Source organism: Spermophilus citellus (assembly GCF_964194105.1).
Source record: "Spermophilus citellus genome assembly, chromosome: 13".
NCBI lineage: Eukaryota > Metazoa > Chordata > Mammalia > Rodentia > Sciuridae > Spermophilus > Spermophilus citellus.
In genome coordinates, this window is record NC_138193.1 from 106,958,807 (window position 1) to 106,978,099 (window position 19,293).

The following is a 19,293-nucleotide window of genomic DNA, read 5'->3' on the forward strand; positions in this document are numbered from 1 at the left end:
AAATTATACACATATGATGAATAGAAAGATCCTAGCTAAATCAATGACTAGATGATAGATATGCATATAGATTTAGATTTTATCCATGCTACTTATATCAAAAATCATGTCTGTATTCTATATAAACTGAACTCATTATTTTTCTTCCTTTTCACTGCTTTAAAAACATTTCAATAGTAGTTTATAAAGAATAGGTAATAATATTCATACTATCTTTCTTCACTTTCAATTTACCTAGCTTGTGTAAAAAAAAAAAAGCATAGAGTTTTTATCTGAGAGTAGGTTAATAGATGTTGGGGAAATGCCTTCACACTGCTAAGAGTTATTAGAGGTTGATGAGAGATGCTGACTGAGATCTGAGGCTTTCTCAGCCAGTGGTGGCACCATTATTTTGGCTTAGCTGTCATTGATTTCCACTCCTCCAGATTCTATGCAAACTGCAAAATACTGTTCAAATATTAATTATAAATTTGCCTGTAAAAGAATATTGCATGCACTCAGATAATTTCATACAGATTACTTGGTCTCATTTGCATTGCAATTGTACGCTGTGTTTGCACATGAAACACACCCTATTTGGGCAGAATTGGTAGAATAGCGCCATGGAGACTCAGGTCAATGAGAGAAGAAATACATCTGTCTCAAGTGAAAGGGATGTGAAGTCCTCTCTTATTTTCTGAATCTGGTAAATGAATGTTATTGCTGTGGATTTTTGGAGTTTGCATGAACTATCTTGACATCTTTACTTTTAGGCAAGAATTGTCATGCCATTTTAGGTTAAAAAAAATGGAGGCTTGAATTTAGATAAAGCGCAGCCTCATAAAACCTAGAGAACTGTGCTGAAATTTGATCCTTTCATCAAGTATGTACAGGGCATCTGCTGTGCCGTATAATACTCTGCAGGGGCAGGAACATACACGATACATTCCTTCCTCACTACACAGCCAGTTTCAGCTCCAGTGTGACTTTAAAGAAGTCAAGCTTAATAAATCATGATGTGGGCCACTTTTCTTACCTACAAAACAAAGCAAATAATATTGCATAAGGTGTAGAGTTGGAGCCAAGAGAAACACACATTTAAATATGGAATTAGTAAAATAACAGGTGCTTTTCCATAAGCTTTTGTAGTTTTCCAAAGAATATATATTACTTGAGTATTGCTCAGTGAATTTATTTCCTAGAGAGAGCCATTCCCTACCATTGTTCTGAAAAAAAATGTATTCAATATCTACCCTTCTAAAATGTTCCTATTTTATCTCTTCTCTGAAGCTGTACATTGCTACTCTATATCAGATTGGACAGCAGTAAGAATGAAACTTTTGGAAATGAGTAAAAGGGTCATTTCTGGAGTCTTATAATAATTAAAATATCAGAGAAAGAAGTACATGGGGGAAAAAGGAACTTCTCTATCAAACGTTGAACCTGAGTCCTTTGGAAGTTTTCTTTGACAGGTTCTTACAGAATTCTGATTTAGGATTTTGTGTACAGCTGCATTGTCAATCCCAGTAGAAATATGCTCAAACTACCAACATCTATTCATATGCAAATCCCACCCTTTCTTCAAACTTCACATAAAAGCCCATTAAGCCTCCCCTGGTTCTTTCAAGCTAGAAATTCTATATAACTTCTCTGAACTCAGTGAGTTCTTTATGTGTGTGTCTCCTAGGAACACATGCCTAAGAAAACGTTAGCAAGGAGGAGAGTTATTATTGTACCATTAAAAAAACAGTGTAGGGGGAAAATAAAGAAAATTATCTATATTCTCCTAAGACATTCACTATTAGTGTTTTGCTTTTTTTTTCCCTGTTAACTATATTTTTCAAAGTTTAGCTAGTGTATGTATTTTTCTTATATATATATAATTCAAGTCAAATTGTCAAAACATAAAATCAAGTCAGAAACATGATCATAAGTAACACATTAAATGTGACATGACAATTGGTAATTTTCTTTGTTTTCTTACGCTTTGTGGGTCATTATGTGCTATAAAGACTGGCAACTAGAGGAAGCCATACATTATATCTGAGTTGTGCATTTCCCCCAGAGCATCCTTCATAGTAGATATTTGACAAATATTTGTGTAGTGAATAGCATTCACTTTATTGAATTTTTGAATCTATGAAATATATTTTGTCATTTAACAATGTGAGTCCTTAGGAGAGAGTAGACTCTTTCCTTATTTCCGTGGGTAATTTAACTTTGGGGTGTGAGAGGTTATCAGGCTCCATCCTGAGCCTTATGTCTTTGGGCTGGTGTTCTCTACACCATGGCCAGATGCCTTAGATTAAAAGAAGTGGATTCTAGAAGGACATTTAAACTTGGATTTACACTCTTTACAGGATGGATGAGCAGCTCTTCCCAGGAACATTCAAGCTATGAATACCCTGAGTGATTTGAGGTATTTCTAATGAATTGGTCTTCAATTTTTCTGAGGACACAGAGTGCCAGAAGCATTATTTTGATGAATAGGCCCCAAATTTTTGAAAAATGAAGCTGTAATGGCAAATATCAAATCCTTTAAACAAAATCAAACTCAGAAGTTCAATTTAAACTTTGGCAAGATTCCAGGCACATTAAAGGAAAATTAAGTCAGTTTTAGGAAGCTGAGCATTTATATATTACCTTCATTTTAAAACAATTGTTATAATCTCTACCTTTTTATTTCTCTAAACCAGAGAAAAGTGATGTCTGCAGTAAGAACCTCTGTGTGACCATAGACACCATTATTAAAATAAGTGGAGGTAAATGAAGTTTTTTGTTATTTTTTTAAGATTCTTCAATGATAAAAAAACTTTATCATTGTGATGAATCAATTAGATTTTATATACCATTGTATTTCTAATTTTTTTTCATTTTTATTAATTTAGCTATATAGAATTCCATTTCAAAAGAAATTTAAAGACTAATAATGTCTACCATTTTTAAGCACCTAATTTGTGAAATGCATTGTTCTATGATTTTTAGTACATTTTATCACTGGTCCTTGGTAACTATTAGCATTTGCTCTGTAGTAAAAACAAAATCTCTGAAATGATAAGAAATATTGGCATATCCAAATTCCTATTATCCAATGAATTAAAGTTTTTAAGTTCAAAGTCTTTATCCCTTGCATGTGACCCAGCTATCACAAAAATCCATAGGCCATTTTGCTTAAAAGTTGTTAAGGTTTGGATGTGAGGTATCCCTCAAAAACTCATATGTAAGGCAATGCAAGAAGGTTCAGAGGAGAAATGATTGGATTGTGAGAGTCTTAACCCAATCAATGAATTAAGTCCCTGATAACGTTAACTGAGTGGTAACTGAAGTGGTAGGATGTGGCTTGAGGAGGTGGGAAATGGTAGTGTGGCTTTAGTGTGTATATTTGTATCTGGCACGAGGAAATCTCTCCCTTTGCTTCTTGATCATAATGTGAGTCATTCTTCTGCCACACTCTTCTTCCATGATGTCCTGCCTCACGTTGAGCCCCAAGGAATGGAGTCAACCATCAATAAACTAAGACCTCTGAAACTGTGAGCCCTCAAATAAAATTTTCCTCCCCTACAATTATTCTGTTTGGGTTTTTGTCACTCTGGTGAAATAGCTGACTAAAATAGAAATTGATTTCTTGAAGTGGGTTTGTTGTTGTGACTAACCAGACCATGTGGCTCAGAAGTTTTTTGAGCTTTATGGAATTGGTTGGATGAATTTTTAGATGGTTAGAATTGCAAGCTGGAAATGCTTTAGGTTGTTGTAAGCAGAGCTTAATGGCCAATGATGGTGGGAGTTCAGAAGACCATAATGCCAATAAGACTGTGGATAGTGAAGAAAAGGCTCAATGGAGTTTAGAGGAAAAGGAGAATACTATTGGTAATTGGTGGAGAGGCCATTTGTGTCATGTTCTGGCTGAGAAGTTGTCTGCATTTTGCCCGTGTGCTGAGACTTTCTATGAGGCTGATTTTAAAAGTGATGGATTTTTTAGTCTGTGGAAGAAATTTCTAGACAGCACAGCTTTCAGAAAGTAACATGGGTATTGCTGATGACTTTTAGCTAAGTTTATTGTGATATTCAAAAGGAGAGAGCAAAGCAGAAATATTTGAAAAACTTAAAAGGTCGGAGCAAAACTGAGGTGAAAGTTACAGTTGTTAAAGACATTAACCAAAGAAATTCTAAAGACTTTGTCCAGAGATAATAAGAAAGATGGCTTGAGGTTATCTCAGGAGCTGGCAAGACCTCACTAATCTCTGGCTCAAGGGAATAAAAGTGAATATTCTCTTGAGAAGAGACTTGTGAGGAATCATACTTGCACAAGGCGGGTTAGGAAATTTTTTCCAATGTGCTCAGCCCCCCGGACACTCAGAGGCTGTTGTGGCCAGGTCCCTGAAAGCTTGCCTACTGCTCAAGATGGCAGCAGACCTTGGTGTCAACCATGAGGTGCTGGTTCTGCAGGAATGTGGGATGCTGGAGTTAGAGGTTCATGGCTTCCACTAAGATATCCAAGGAAGGCATTGATTGGAAGCCAGGCAAAGTGCATCAGGTTCAGGATCCCTGTGGACATTCTCTGGGAAGGCAAGGTGTGGAGATTTGAGGAGGAAGCCCAAGCTACAGTGGAAACTCCCAAGATTAAGAAATTCCAGTAATGGGGGACATCATCCTAGGATAGCTGCAGGAATTGAGCAGAGACAAGCCAACAGAGAGGCCACTTGGGCTGCAACAAACAAGGCCATAGGGGAGGAGATACACAAGCCCTTTGGAGAGGACATTGTGCCATGTGCTCCAGATGTCGGACACAGAAGTACAGGACTTGTTTGCCCAGCTGCATTTTGGTCTTGCTTTGGTCTCTTCAAAATGGACAAAATGCATTTTACTCTGTGAGATGGTTGTGAGCTTTTGGAAGCCAGGGATAAAATGTTATGGTTTGGATAAGAGGTGTCCCCCAAAACTCATATGTGAAGCAATGCAAGAGGGTTTAGAGGAGAAATGACGGGTTGTGAGAGTCTAACCCAATCCGTGGATTAATTCCTTGATAGGGTTACCTGAGTAGTAACTAAAGTGGTAGGATGTGGCTGGATGAGGTGGGAATTGGGGTTGTGGCTTGGAGTATATATTTGTATCTGGCAAGTGGAAATCTCTCTCTCTGCTTCTTGGTCATCATGTGAGCCACTTCCCTCTGCCATACTCTCCTGCCATGATGGTCTGCTTTACCTGGAGCCCTAAGCAATGGAGCCAGTCTTCCAAGAACTAAGACCTCTGAAACTGTGAGCCCTCAAATAAGCTTTTTCTCCTCTGCAATTGTTCTGGTTCAGTCTTTTCGTCACAGTGGTGAAATAGCTGACGACAGCAAGGTGAATAAAAACTGTTTTAGCATGCCTAACAGATGTGTGTCCTGTATTCATCTGCTAAATATGGCACTGCAGACCTTTTCGTATTGCAAAATTCATACAATTATTAATCGTTCCATGTAGGTAGAAATTTTAACACAAATTTAATATGAACCAACAATAATTCTATTGATGGGTTTGCATGAAAAAGTTTGAAAATGGCAGAAGATAGGGAATAATGGCAACTCATTTTAAGAATTCTTGAAAATGCTTCCAGGGACCACTCAGGGAAGTCTGGATAAATGCAAGTAGAAAATGATTTAAAATTTAATAATCTACCTAAGTAACTGCACACAACTACACACACGCACATACACACACACATCCATTTTTTACTACAGTACACAGTATATGTATTTTAAAGTTAACTAAATTAGCTTTTGTCACCTACCATCAAGAAAAAATAGTAAATTCTCTTGAGCTTTCTATATACAGCAAGTAATCCTGTACTCCAGTTCATGCTCCAATTTGAAAAAAAATTAAATAATCTATCAGGTATTTAGTATTTATTTCTGTTGCATGATTATGCTAAGTACTTTCTACATTTGATTTTATTTAATTATTGCCAAAATCATTGAGGTATAATCATTGGAGATCTATTTATATAAAATATTCTATTGCTTATCAGTTCCTAGCATCATCAATTTCCCTTAGACTGCATTGTTTGAGACCACAGCAATTTAAAATGCTCAAGGTCATAGACTGAATGTTCTTGATATTTTGTTTCCCCAAAACAGGAAGGAATGAGGGAGAAGAGTTATAAGCAGTGGGTGGGAGCCTAGTATTTTTGAGGGATTAAATGTTCATAGATAAATCCATAAATGTTATATTTTTTCAGATTAAATTACCGTGAAAGTATTATCTTTTTCCAATTAAATTACTGGAAATTTTCTTTTGTGTTGAAATTTTGTGAAGTTAATTTTATCATTTAATAGTTAATTCAAAATAGTAAACTGAATTTCTATGTGGCAGTAATAGGAAATATTTTGAAGTACAGACATGCACGGGAATATTCTTCATATGACTGACTTACTACTTTGGAAAAATATGTTTTTCCTATTTAGGTCACAAGATTTTCACTATTCACACTTTAGGATTTATTTGCAACTCTTAAAGACAGATTCTATTGAATTTATGTAGAAATAAAATCTGGGGTAAACTTACCCTGCTGTTCACCAATGGATATACACAGGAGACACAGGAGTAAGAAAAGTCAGCCTCAAACATCTCCACTTTACCTGTGTGAATGCTGTGGCATAGATGGCTTAAGGACTGTGTTTATGGTAAATAATAATAATAATAATATTAATAATAATAATAGACACTGAATGTGCTTAAATAATTTTGCCTTCAATGATTCCAGTTCTCTGAAGAATTCAGGATCCTTAGCTAGAAAAGTAAAACAGCAGATTTGCTAAGATAAGGTACAGATAAGGCAATTCACTACTCACATTTAATATATTTGGGAGACAAGAACTCAGATGGATCAGAGATTCTAGTCCCGGGCTACACTAGACATTATCCTGAGGCTAACGGAGAGGGACGCTTGGTGAACCTCTTAGTCTACCCCTGTGCCTCATTACAGGGGCATTTGATTATAAATACAGAGCACTTAAAGGGGCAGAAGATTTTGTTCAAGGGTATTCAAATAGCACTGCCTGCTACAGCCAGCTTTCTAGTAACTTTTTCAAATCTATTTTTAAATGATTTTATTTTCATCTATTCCTTAATTGAGCAAGATCATATTTCCAGGTGTTATGTGAAGTGCTTCTCTTACAGGGCAACAAGACAGAGTAGTTTATTTTTCTTCAACAAACAAATATGCTTAAGGACAGATATTTAAATAATAGATAAATAAATGGAAAAACAGGCTTATCTTTCAGTCAGTGGACAATCTAGACCTTTCTGAAGAGTAAGGTGACATTGGCATGAGTCCAAGAGTGACGGCCTAGTCTGTGTAATGGGGGGCAGCCAAGGCCAACACTGAGGTGAGAGGTGGCCTTGAGCAGACCTCCTGAACTGGAGCAGAGGCAGAGAAGGAATGGAGTAAAAACGGGGTTTGAAAAGGAAGGAGGAAGGTATCGCTTCTGAGAGCTCCGCTGCCATTGAGCTGGCTTCCAAGGCCTCTGGTGACAAAGCACCACAGACTGGGGCAGCTTCCACCACAGACAGTGGCTTTTCTCTCAGCTCTGGAAACTAGAAGCCTGAACCTTGGCCCTGCAGATCTGGCTGCTTCTGAGTGCTCCATGGCTTTTCAGAACTCTGCTTGGGCTTGTGTGTGAGCCTCTGCATTCTCTGCCTGTGTGCAGTGAGCATTCTCCTTTCTCCTCATGGCCCTCTTTTCACAAGGAGACCGCATTGGATTAGGGGCCCTGCCTAGGCCAGGACTATGTTAATCTGCAATTAACCTGTTTCTACCTATGTCACCTGGTGAGGTACTGAACATTAAAATTTCATTATATCTCCCTTGGGGGGATGTGATTCCACCCGTAAGAGTCAGATTAAGAGGTTCTCATTTATTGTAGGATCAAAAAGAAATCACTGAAAAAGTTAATTCATCCTTCTGGCAGTTATTTGAAGAAACTAAAAAGACAAGAGGAGAAAAAGCAAGCAAATTAGCAAGCTCTTGAAAACACGTCGGGATGGTGAGAGATAACAGTGGCTTAAGCTGAGACAACACTACTAATGATGAAAATAGATACATCTGGCAAGAACCTTGTAAGAGAAGAAATGGATTTGAGGATAGCAGCAAATCAATAAATCATTACGGGCTTGTTAAGCCTGGCATATCAGTGAGGCAACAAGGGAAAATGAAAGTAAGAGGTTGGCCAAATAGGAGTTTTATCAAAGGGGAGGTTAAAGATATAACTTTGGGAGTCATGAGCACAGCGATGCTTATGAAGTGAGTGTGGATGGCTTAGAAGGAGAACCGAAAAGCAGGGGATAAAAAAGTGTCTTGAATGTTATGGTTTGGATATGAGGTGTCCTTCAAAAGCTCATGTGTAAGAAAATGAAAAAAGAAAAAATATATAGGTGAATGGATTATGTCATGAGGTACTTAATCTTAGTCATTGCTTTAATCCCCAGATAAGAATTAACTGGGTGATAGTCATAGGCAGGTAGGATGGAGGTGGAGGGGGTAGGTCATTGAGTACCCATCTTCAAGATATATATTTTGTCCCTGGTGAGCAGAGTTCTCTTGCTTCCTGGGTGGCCATGTCCTCAGCCGTTTTCTTCCGTCATGCCATTCTGCTCTGATGATTCCAGTAAGGAGAGCTGAAGAGGGCCCAACGCTACTGAGGTCAACATAAAATGAGAACCCAAACGGCAGAATGCAATAATATGGACTCCATTTATGATCTCATAAGAATTAAATTCTTATGATCTCACAGGAAATGCCACATTTCTTCATGTAATTTCAAATATAAGAGTTAGTGTAAAGAGATATATGTAAGACAAGTTATTTTGATGTAGACCAACAACCTAGACTGATTTTGATCTTGACACATAAAAATGTAAAAATCGAAAATTAAAAGTGAAAGTATTAAAGGCCTGGAATGATACCAACCTCTTATTAAAAGACTCCTTTCAATGCTGTCAAATTGAGTTCTCCAAGTTTTAATAAATATATTTTGCAGGAACAATTGAGGACAATTACTTTTTTTTTAAGGTTTTGGATAGAATCTACCTATAATTTCCCAATTTTCAGGAATCATCAAGTAATATTAGAATAGGTCCACCTTTAATTTTAAAAAAGCACTGTTTATGTATCATAATATTCAGATGGCACACTTTACTTTTTCCTTCTTATAATTTCCCACTATAAATCTCTCTTGGTGAAGGGTTTACAAAGCAGTCAGAAAGGCCAGATGTAGATTAGTCAGTGATATGACTACAGACAACAGTAGAGAAGATATCCACAATTGCTCGTATTCATTTTCTAAAACAGACTGGAAGCCCCCAAACAGAACAAACAAACAAAAACCCCCTCTCCTGGTGCATTGAACTTTTATGTGGCTCTCTCTAAGGTGAAAGTCTTCTTTCACACTATTAGGGACATTAAAGTCTGAAGACCCAGGAAACTTGCATCAGCTTTTGCATACACCCACAGAGTCCTAATTCCTTCCACATTTCAATTTATTGTATTCACCAGGCAGTACAATATTTTCTCTCCTTCCAAAGATGTGTCTACCTGCTGTTACGAATTGGACAAGATTTACTAACCTGGCTGCCTACTGGTGTGGCTTCTTTAAGGGCTGAATGTAAATCTCTAATCACACTACGTAGAACAACTTCCCTTTTTCTTAGTATTTCATCCACAAATAAGAAGAAAAGATAATTGAGACTACATCATTGATTTTTGCAACACTACTATTTTTTTTCTGTTTAAATTTATTTTCAACACATTTTGGAGAACATCTTTTTTTTTCTTTTCTATTAGACTATAATAGTACTTTCTAGACAAATAACCTTAGAAGGAAGAGATAATCTACTCTGCAACATAGGCAGAAATGCTACAAAGGAGAGTATAAAGAGAGATGAAAATTAAGACAGAGCATCTGACAAACCCATCCTCTGTCTCTGGTGAAGAGAAAGAGCTTAAATTACTGCTATTTTTCTGTTCACCTAACTTCATTGCTCAAGTTACTGTGTGAAATGAGTCCTTAAGAGTTTGGCATTGCTGAGGCTTCTGATAAGTCGCTGGATAACTGGTCACTGTTAACACTGACTCTGGAAACAAGCTTACCTATTTCTACCTCAACATGCCCCTCTACTTGTCAATTCCATCTCTTTTACTCTTTCTCTGTTATTTCCATTTCTTAGGTCCACCTGGTATATTATCATAATAAGTTTTGAAAGACCACATGCTACTTTTTGCTCCATCATAAAATAAATATTGCTGAGTTTTAGTGTTAGTTTTTCAGATTCCAAGCTTTCAAATATAATATAAAAATCCAAAATATTAATATTATCTTTTAATAGTGGAGTGCGGCTAGATTCTAGAATAGAAACCCTGGGGGTATGTGAGTTTTGGGTAAGGTTTGGAAATTGAATTCTGTCCAAGCTTTATATTTAAGGAGCTGATGACTAATTTTACCAGAATGTTTTTTACCTACTCATGAATTAAACATAAAGAGTTTAAGAACTCTGTCAGGGACAGGGGTAAGATTTAAAAGAGATAATGTGGCTTAAATTGCCTAGAAATCTCTAAGTAGTTAATTATGTGAGCACTTCCTCTTCTTTATTGAAGAGTCTCTGATAGATCTATCCAATGTTTTCATGGAGGATAACCCATTCTTGAGGGGGAAAACATGTCATGCATAAGCAGTGATGGTGCCGTGGACTGTCCAGCATTCTCACCAACAAGGAGAGAGCTCGTTTCAATGCACACGCTCACCAGCACATAGCGATGTGGGTGATTGTGTTTGGGTCCTTCCAGGAGGTGTGTCATAGCATCCAGCTGCTGTTTTAACTGGTGTTCCCCATGACCTCTGATGTAGAGCAGAAATATTTAATCTTAAAGAAGTATGGATCACCATGTATTTATTTCAAAGATATATCTTTGATGTTGTATCTAAAAAGTGATTTTCAACTTCACAGTTGTCTAAGTATATGCTTCTCTGTAATCTAGGAGCTTTGAACTTTTCCATGTAAGTGTGGTCTCTACTGAGTTAAATTTTGTGAAGTGTTCAAGATTTGTACCCAGGTTTTTTTTGTTTGTTTGTTTTCCACATGAACGAAGTGTCATCTGGAAACAATTTTTATTGCTTCCTTCTCAATCTTTATTAATTCCTTTTCTCTATTCTTATTAAGCATGTATACATAAAATTTAGTTGTTATTCACTTTTATGACCTTATGAAATTATCTAATACTTCCAGTAAAATATTAAAAAACAGTGATAAGAGAGGACATTTGTACCATGTCCCTAGCATAACAGGAAACCTAGATTTTTTTTTACCACCAAATGTGATACCATTTTATGGTTCGTTGTAGATGTTATTATGCAGTTGAGGAAATTACCTTCTATTCTAGCTTGCTCAGGACAACCATTTTTTTTTTATCACAAACTTGTCACACCCTATCTGGTGATCTCATAGTCTGTTTAGAAATAGGGCAATTAACACTTGAGTCTCAGGTGAACAGGACTTGTTTCTGACTAAACACTCCGTGTTTCCTCCAGTATCTTCAGTGTGGTCATTACCAGTACATCACTGTCACCACTGTAGACCTGGCTGGCAACACTTTATGAATGATCATAACATACCTCCAGACCATCGGTTTGATATTTGATATTGCATTTTCTCTTTACTGTGTTTGCTTCTGAATTTTATGGGATCAAAAGTTTGAGAATTTTATTTCTCTGAATTCTTGACAGAAAATCATAATAAGATTGATGAGATACCTAATTGTGAACAGAGCTTTTATTTAAGCTTTTGGAATTAGAAAAATAACTTTTGTTATTATTTTTTTAATATAATTTTCTCTTATTTTTCAAATCCAATTTTTAGTTCTTACAATTTGAGTATTTAAATGTCTTGAATATTTTGTGCATGATTCATAACATATTATAAGTATATATCTAACATATATATGTAAAAAAAACTTCATAATGTTTTAAGTTTTTTTTAAAAAAGAAGCTCCACACAATATTTTTTTCCACTGATAAAAATTCAAATGTCATAATGATTCTTTTGGATTTATATTCTCAATTATATATTTTAGAATTGGTCATCTGTTGATCATTTTTTATGAGATATCAACCAATATGGCCATCTCTTTCTCCAATGTATTCCTAAATGACAGAAGCCTTGCTTATTCACCGTGACCTGTTGCTGTCAAAATGGCAAAAGTGATTACCTTCTCTGCTTCTATGCCCTTTTGCCATGTGACTATAGTTTTCCCATTCAGTAGTAATCACTATTACTCACTTTTAGAATCTGGGATAAGATTACTACAAGTCTTCATTAACTGAATGTGATAAAATGAGTTTGTGCTATCACATAGCCCATGCCTCTGGAGGGTATGAACATTCTGTTCTCTATTTCAGGAAACTTGCTTAACCATTAAGGGAATATGGTTAGGCCAGGCTATTGCCCAATAGGAGAACCCAATAGTGCATCTGTCCCAGCCAGAGAGCTGAAATGTTAGGGAAGGCAAACGAGACCTCCCAAAGGACCTATCTGTCCTGCAGGAGAGAACACAGCTGAAAGTATGTGACCTGTGTAGCAGAATCCACTCAGCTGCCAACGTGCACAATCATTTGGTATTCAGATGGCTGTTATTTTAGACCAATAAATTGTGGAATAGGTGCTCGAAGGTGAAATGGTAATCTTGATGATCTAGTGCTCACCACATTGCTATATGTATGGTAGGATCTCAGTACATGATGAAATATTAGTGAATTCTTTTTAAGTAAGCCTCAGAGAAAATATTTTAAAATTCCTAAAATTTTCTTTTTAGTTCTCAAAAACTAAACACATCTAATGTAACATAGTTATGCTGCATAATTAACAACCACAAAAGCCGTGTAGCATATAATAAAATTAATATTGATTAATTCATGTATTAATTATCATTTAGTTTGTGGGCTTGTGAGGCTCACTTGGTCTGGGCCAAACTCCTCATGGCTTGGTCCTATACCCATAGTCTGCCACATTTGGCTAGGGGAACCTAATCATCTTGAATGGATGTATTCTCAGGCCTGAAAACTTGCTGCCAGTTGGCTGATTGAGGATAGGTTGACTGATGTCACTAGGTTACCATAGCCCTTAGTCTCCCAGAGGCTAGTCTAGAGAATACTCAGAGCAATGGGAAAGACACAAGTGTCGCCATGGAGATGCCTAAGTGCTTTTCAAGCCCAGGACTGTGTCATACCTGTTCACGTTGATATTGGTTAAACCAGCCAGGAAGTCCCAGGTTAGAGTTGGATAGCATGAGAAGGCACAAGGGTATAGGAAAATCTGGGGGCATGTGACAACAGGTTTCTCCAATTTTACATAAGGGGAAACTAAAGTTTTTTTAAAACATTTTAAATTGGTGCTTTTTCCTAAGTACATTATTGCACATACTATTCTATTTAATTATAGAAACATTATGTACTAATTTTAATTTTACAATTATAAAATGAGTCAATAATTGAGTACAATATTGGTCAATTCATAATGCTCGTGATTGGTGGTTCAAACATTCAAAGCTAGAAAATTTGACTTCAAGATCTTCTGCCTCAGACACTATTGAATATAATTTTATTTTTATTTCTTGAAGTGTAATGTTAATGCAGTCATCCTGCAGCATTTATTCTGAGTCGATTCCTTTATTGAACAAACATTGATTTCAAAGGCATCTAACTTTTTTCCCTATTTTTACTATAGGAAGATTGTCCTTGAAGAGCTCATGACATGACCTAGAAGAAAACCATGCACATCTCCAATCATAATAAAATTGACTTGTACTATGATAGAGGTCTGTGTTGGTGAAAAATTATGAAAAAATGTTCAAATCTCCTTTAGAAGAAAAATAGCTATTACAGTCAAGGTGACATTTCAGATGGGTCTAAAGAATGAGAAAAGAAAACCAGTGTCCAGACAGAGAGAAGTTTGTGAAGAATAATGGAGAGCCATAAGACATGGGAGATTTGGGAATTTATGAGTTGGCCATGTAGTTGCTTTAGGAGTTCAAATGAATGTAAGAACGAATGATGGTGCTGGGAAATAAGCAAGTGTGGAATCACAATGGGAAGTATACTCCAAGATGTTCAGGAGTGAGATGTTCTCTGCAGAAATTTGAACCAAGAGGCACAGATTCCAAAGCCAATGAGAAGACTCATCTGCTTTATTCACTCTCAAGTATTAAAAGAAAAAGTTATGATTTGGATATTCAAAGATTTTTTTTTGTAGAAATTCTTTGGAGTTATCTTGTTTCACATCCATACCCATAATCATCACAGAGAAAATATGAAAAAACTTTAGGGGACTCTGTAGAAGTTTACTGTATCCTGTATGGAGCTTAACAAGAGAAGGTGGATCAATGATTAAGTCACTCTTAAGAAATCCAAAAGAAACAAACCCACCAAAACATCTGTGAGCAGAGAGTAGAAGACGTGGTTTGGGAAATAATTTATATTTCAGTATTGATTGAGACAAATTTAAATCTGAGGATCAAAAGTTGATCGAACAGGAAACATGATAACTTGGATATATCTTAAGTCCTGTGTAAGACAACTGTATACAGAGGCTAATTAATCTCAGAAGAAGAGGTGCACTTTCCAATGCACATGACAAAGAAAAGTAGTTACTGCTGAGAAATCTGCCAAACAAAGGGCTCACTCACACCATTAAAACAAGTACCAATAAGTCATTGCAAATAATGGGTATGCTCTTAAAAATCATTGAGGAGAAGATTTGTCATACATATCTTCTAAAATAATAAAATCAGTACCATAGAAGCTACTGTGTATTTTTCTTTCCTTCTTTTCCTTTCTCCCAACTTTTTAACACCTACAGCTTCTATAACTCATGTTTCATTAGGGAAGAAATAGAAGTAGGAGAAGAAGAAACCACATGTCTGCAATGCTTTCTCAGAATATGGACTTTCTTCTTGCAGCAGACCTGAACCGAAGTAAGAATAAAGAAGAAAAATATCAATTTTAAATAAATTAGATTTTTTACTATTACATGGAATCAGAAATTTGGTGTATGAATCTAGATAGTTTTGGAGTATTTTAAAGCCACAATAGGAGTTACATTAGTTATGATGTCTCAAAACTATGGGAACAACCTGAATTGGTAGAAAGAGGAAAGATTCAATTTACCCATTCCTAAAATGATTCAATTGATAACAGAGATGAGCTCACACCTGGGATTAGATATTATCAGAGATTGCATTGGATTTTTGAGCTCTTGGGCTCTTGCAGGAGATGATTTCAAAGAAGGCTTAGTAAAACTGTAGCCAAGTTTATTAGAAGAGAAAGAAAAAAAGAGGAAAGATTATCTCAAAGGAAAAAGTGGGTTCTCTCAAAGAGGAGAGGAACAACTTACCTCTTTGTTAGCTCAGCTTTATGGGTTTGGGAGGGGAGTTTCCTGGAGAATCCTTCCCAGACACTATCTCTTAAGTTTTGACTAACAGTAGGTTTGTATCAGATTCTTAAGTTCCTACTACCCATGTTTCTACCTAAAGGAAATTATTTTCCTTTTTGGTGTGTATAAAAATCACAAAGTCCCCCTTTAATCTGGGCCTAGCCAGATCAGGGTAATTTGTGTTATTCTATATCAGGGGAATATTGAACATGCATTCCTCAATCTTGAGAGTGAAGAATAATCCTGAAGTAACAGGCTTGTTAGTCAAGGGTTGACACCACCTGGGTAAGAATGGCCTAGTCTGAGGTGCTTCAGAGAAAGATATGTTGAGAGTTTGTAGGCAGGCTCCATTGGTAAAATTAACCCTTTCAACTTCATGTTCCCACCATGTTTAGCTGGTACCTCGTGGTATTAAGGCCAGGGATGTAGCTCAGTAACAGAATGCTTGCCTGGCATGTCTGAAGCTCTGCATTCAATCCCTAGTCTTGTTTGTCTATTAAAAAACAACTATAATAATAATAACATTCAAACCAAAGGAATATGATAAAAAAACATAGGTAAATAGATATGGCCATGTGATATTTGACAAAGGTGCCAAAAGCATATGTTGGAGAAAAGATAGTCTTTTTAACAAATGATGCTGGGAAAATTGGATATCCGCATGTAGAAGAATGAAACTAAATTCAGATTTCACATCCTGCACAAAAATTAGTTCAAAGTAGAACAAAAATCTAGGATTTAGACCATAAATCATGAAACTATTAGAAGAAAACATAGAGGCAACACTCAGAACACCTTAGTACAGGCACTGATTTCCTTACTAAGACTCCTAAAGCTCAACAAATAAAATGATTCTGATGGCATTGAATTAAAAAGCTTCATGCATTGCAAAAGAAATGGGAGCAAAAGAGGGACTCAAAAGAATGGGAGAAAATTTTTGCCAGCTTTTCTTCCAAGAGGTTATTGATGACCAGAATGTATAAAGAACTCAGAAATGCTTAATATCAAAAACTACAAACTCAATAAATGGACAAAAAGTCTGAAGAGACATCTCTCAAAAGAAGAAATAAAAGTAGCCAATATGTAAATGATAAAAATGTTCAACATCTCTAGCAATCAGTGAGATACAAATCAAAACTACACTGAGATTTCAACTCACCCCGTTAGCATGGCAGTCATTAAGAATACAAATAATGATAATTGCTGGTGTTAATGGGGGCAAAAAATGAACACTTATACATTGTGGTGGGACTGTAAATTAGTACAATGGCTTTGAAAAACAGTATGGAGAGTTCTTAAAAGACTAAGAATGGAACCACCATATGACCTAGCTATCTTATTCCTTATTTATTCAGAAGGACTAAACTCAGCAATCTGTGAATATCAATGTTTATGGCAGCATGATCCTCAAAAGCCAAGTTATGAGACCAACCTAAGTGCCCATTGATAGATAAATGGATAAATAAAATATTGTATAAATACACAATAGAGTTCTACTCAGGCATTAAGATGGAAATTATGTTACTTTCAGATAGTGAATGGAAAAGGAGAACACCATGCTAAATAAAATAAGACAGACTCTTGCATTGGGATATAAATGAAAAAAATGAAATAAAAATAGGGGATCTCATGAAAACGGTAGGGAGATTATTATATTAGAAGGAGAGGACAACAAGGGTGGGTGGATGTACAGAAAAGGAGAAGAACTGGGAAATTAAATTGAATAAATTATACTAGGTACATATATTAAAATACCATAATGTCTATAAGGAAGAAACCAATAAATGAATAAGTAAATAGAAGGCAAATGGAGTAGATAAAGGAGGTCAGAGGGAAAGAGAAAGGGAAGGAATGGGGTAATACTGGCAATTGAAATGGAGAAACTATATTATATGCTTTGTGACTATGTCAAATGAAAACTCACTGTTATATAAAACTCTAAAACACAAACTTGAATTAAAATAAAGGGAAATAAATAGAGAGACCATATATGTGAATTGAAAGGTGTTACAATGTAGTACATTTTAATTGTTATTTGTTGCTACAGTAGCAGAAGGATAATGAAAATGAGTATTATCAATTAAAAAACAAATCTTACAAAACAAGATGATATAGACTCACTGTTCATTGATTCTTCTAAATACAACTAAATTTCTGGAAAAAAAATTAAAAGGATAATCACTCAACAACTCTTAGCTCCAGAAAAATGAAAGGCAGACTTCTTAGAAAAGTTAAGAAGTAAGGAAAGAGATGAGTGAGTTACCTGCATTTTCCTTATCTTCTATATATGCTAGGCTAGACCGGAGAGTCCTATAACCCTGAACCAACAGCAGGTGTGAATTATAACATCAAAGAGCCCAAAGCTCCTGATGTCTCTAATCAAAGACCATTGGTAGAAGGCACACAGGCCTGGGGTTTCCTGACCCACCCACTGCCCCTGTTGAAGACCCAGCTGCCAGATGCTCTCTCCATTATTTATACTTTCTGAGTTGAAGCAAGACTTGGATAGCTGGGAAGCAAGAGTGATAAAGTGTTTGTTGCCCTGAGATATGGATTTTGCTACCCCAAATCTAGCAACATCAGTTGTCCCTGAAAGACATCTTCTGCTCCCATGGATGGATATGTGGTAGGCAAAGTAGGCACCCACTACATCACCAGAATAGCACCTCAGCAACCATGGAAAAGCAATCATCTCTGGAACCACAACTGCAAACTCTAGACCAGACAGACCTACATGCTAAATCCCAAGATGGTGTCAAGTGCCACTAAAGTAGGAGAGATTAAACAAGACCCATCTTATATAATATTCCTAGGATTTAGGACACAATTAAAAACAACACATCATATCAAGACTAGGAAAACCATATGAATAATGAAAGAAAGTCAAATGATGCCAATGTTAAGATGAAGAATAATCTGAGAAGGACTTTAAAACTGCTATCCTAAAAAATACTTTAAAGCTAACAAATACTGTAATATTTCAATATTACAAATACTATTGCAAGAATTTCTTTTAAATTGACAATCTCTGTAAAGAAGTCTGAAGAAGAACAAAATATAGGTTATAAAATTGAAAGTTATAATAAATTTGATTTGAAAAATCCTTATTGAATTATTTAAATGGAAGATTGAAGATAGAGAAGATGGATTTAGTACACTTGAGAACAGAAGAGTAGAATTAACTCAATGTGAATGAGGGCATGAGTACAGGATAATAATAAATTACAGTGTTCAAAAGACTTATAGGATAGCAAAAGATGTAACCTTCATGTAAATTCTATATGAAAGAGTTGTACCATGCATAGGACAATATATTTGAAGAAATAGTGACCAAAAAGCTCTCAAATATAGTAAAATACCTAAAAGTTTTTAAAAGATGAGATATTCTGGGGTGGGAGCTCAGTCGTAGAACATTTCCTAGCATGTGTAAGGCACTGGGCTCAAGTCTCAGAACTGCATATAAATAAATAAAATAAAGTTCCATCAAACCAGATAAATAAAAAGAAATATATAATAAGACACCAAATTTAATTGTCAAACTACTAGAACTAAAAGACAAAAAAAGTCATAAAGGTGGCAAGACAATCATATTTCATTACCTATAGGTAAATATCAACTTAATGGTAGTGGATTTGGCCTTTGAAACCTAGTGGCAACAAGAAAGTGATGAGTTTTCAAATGCTTAAAGAGAATCCTTGTCAACTGCGAATTCTATACCTTCTGAAGCTGTATTTCAGGAATGAGTAAAAATAGAGACATTCTCCACTAAAGTAAGAGAAATATCACTAGTGGAACTGCCTCTGAAGCCTGGCTAAGGGAAGTATCTCAAGCACAGAGAAAAGCTTAGATTTGGAGGGGA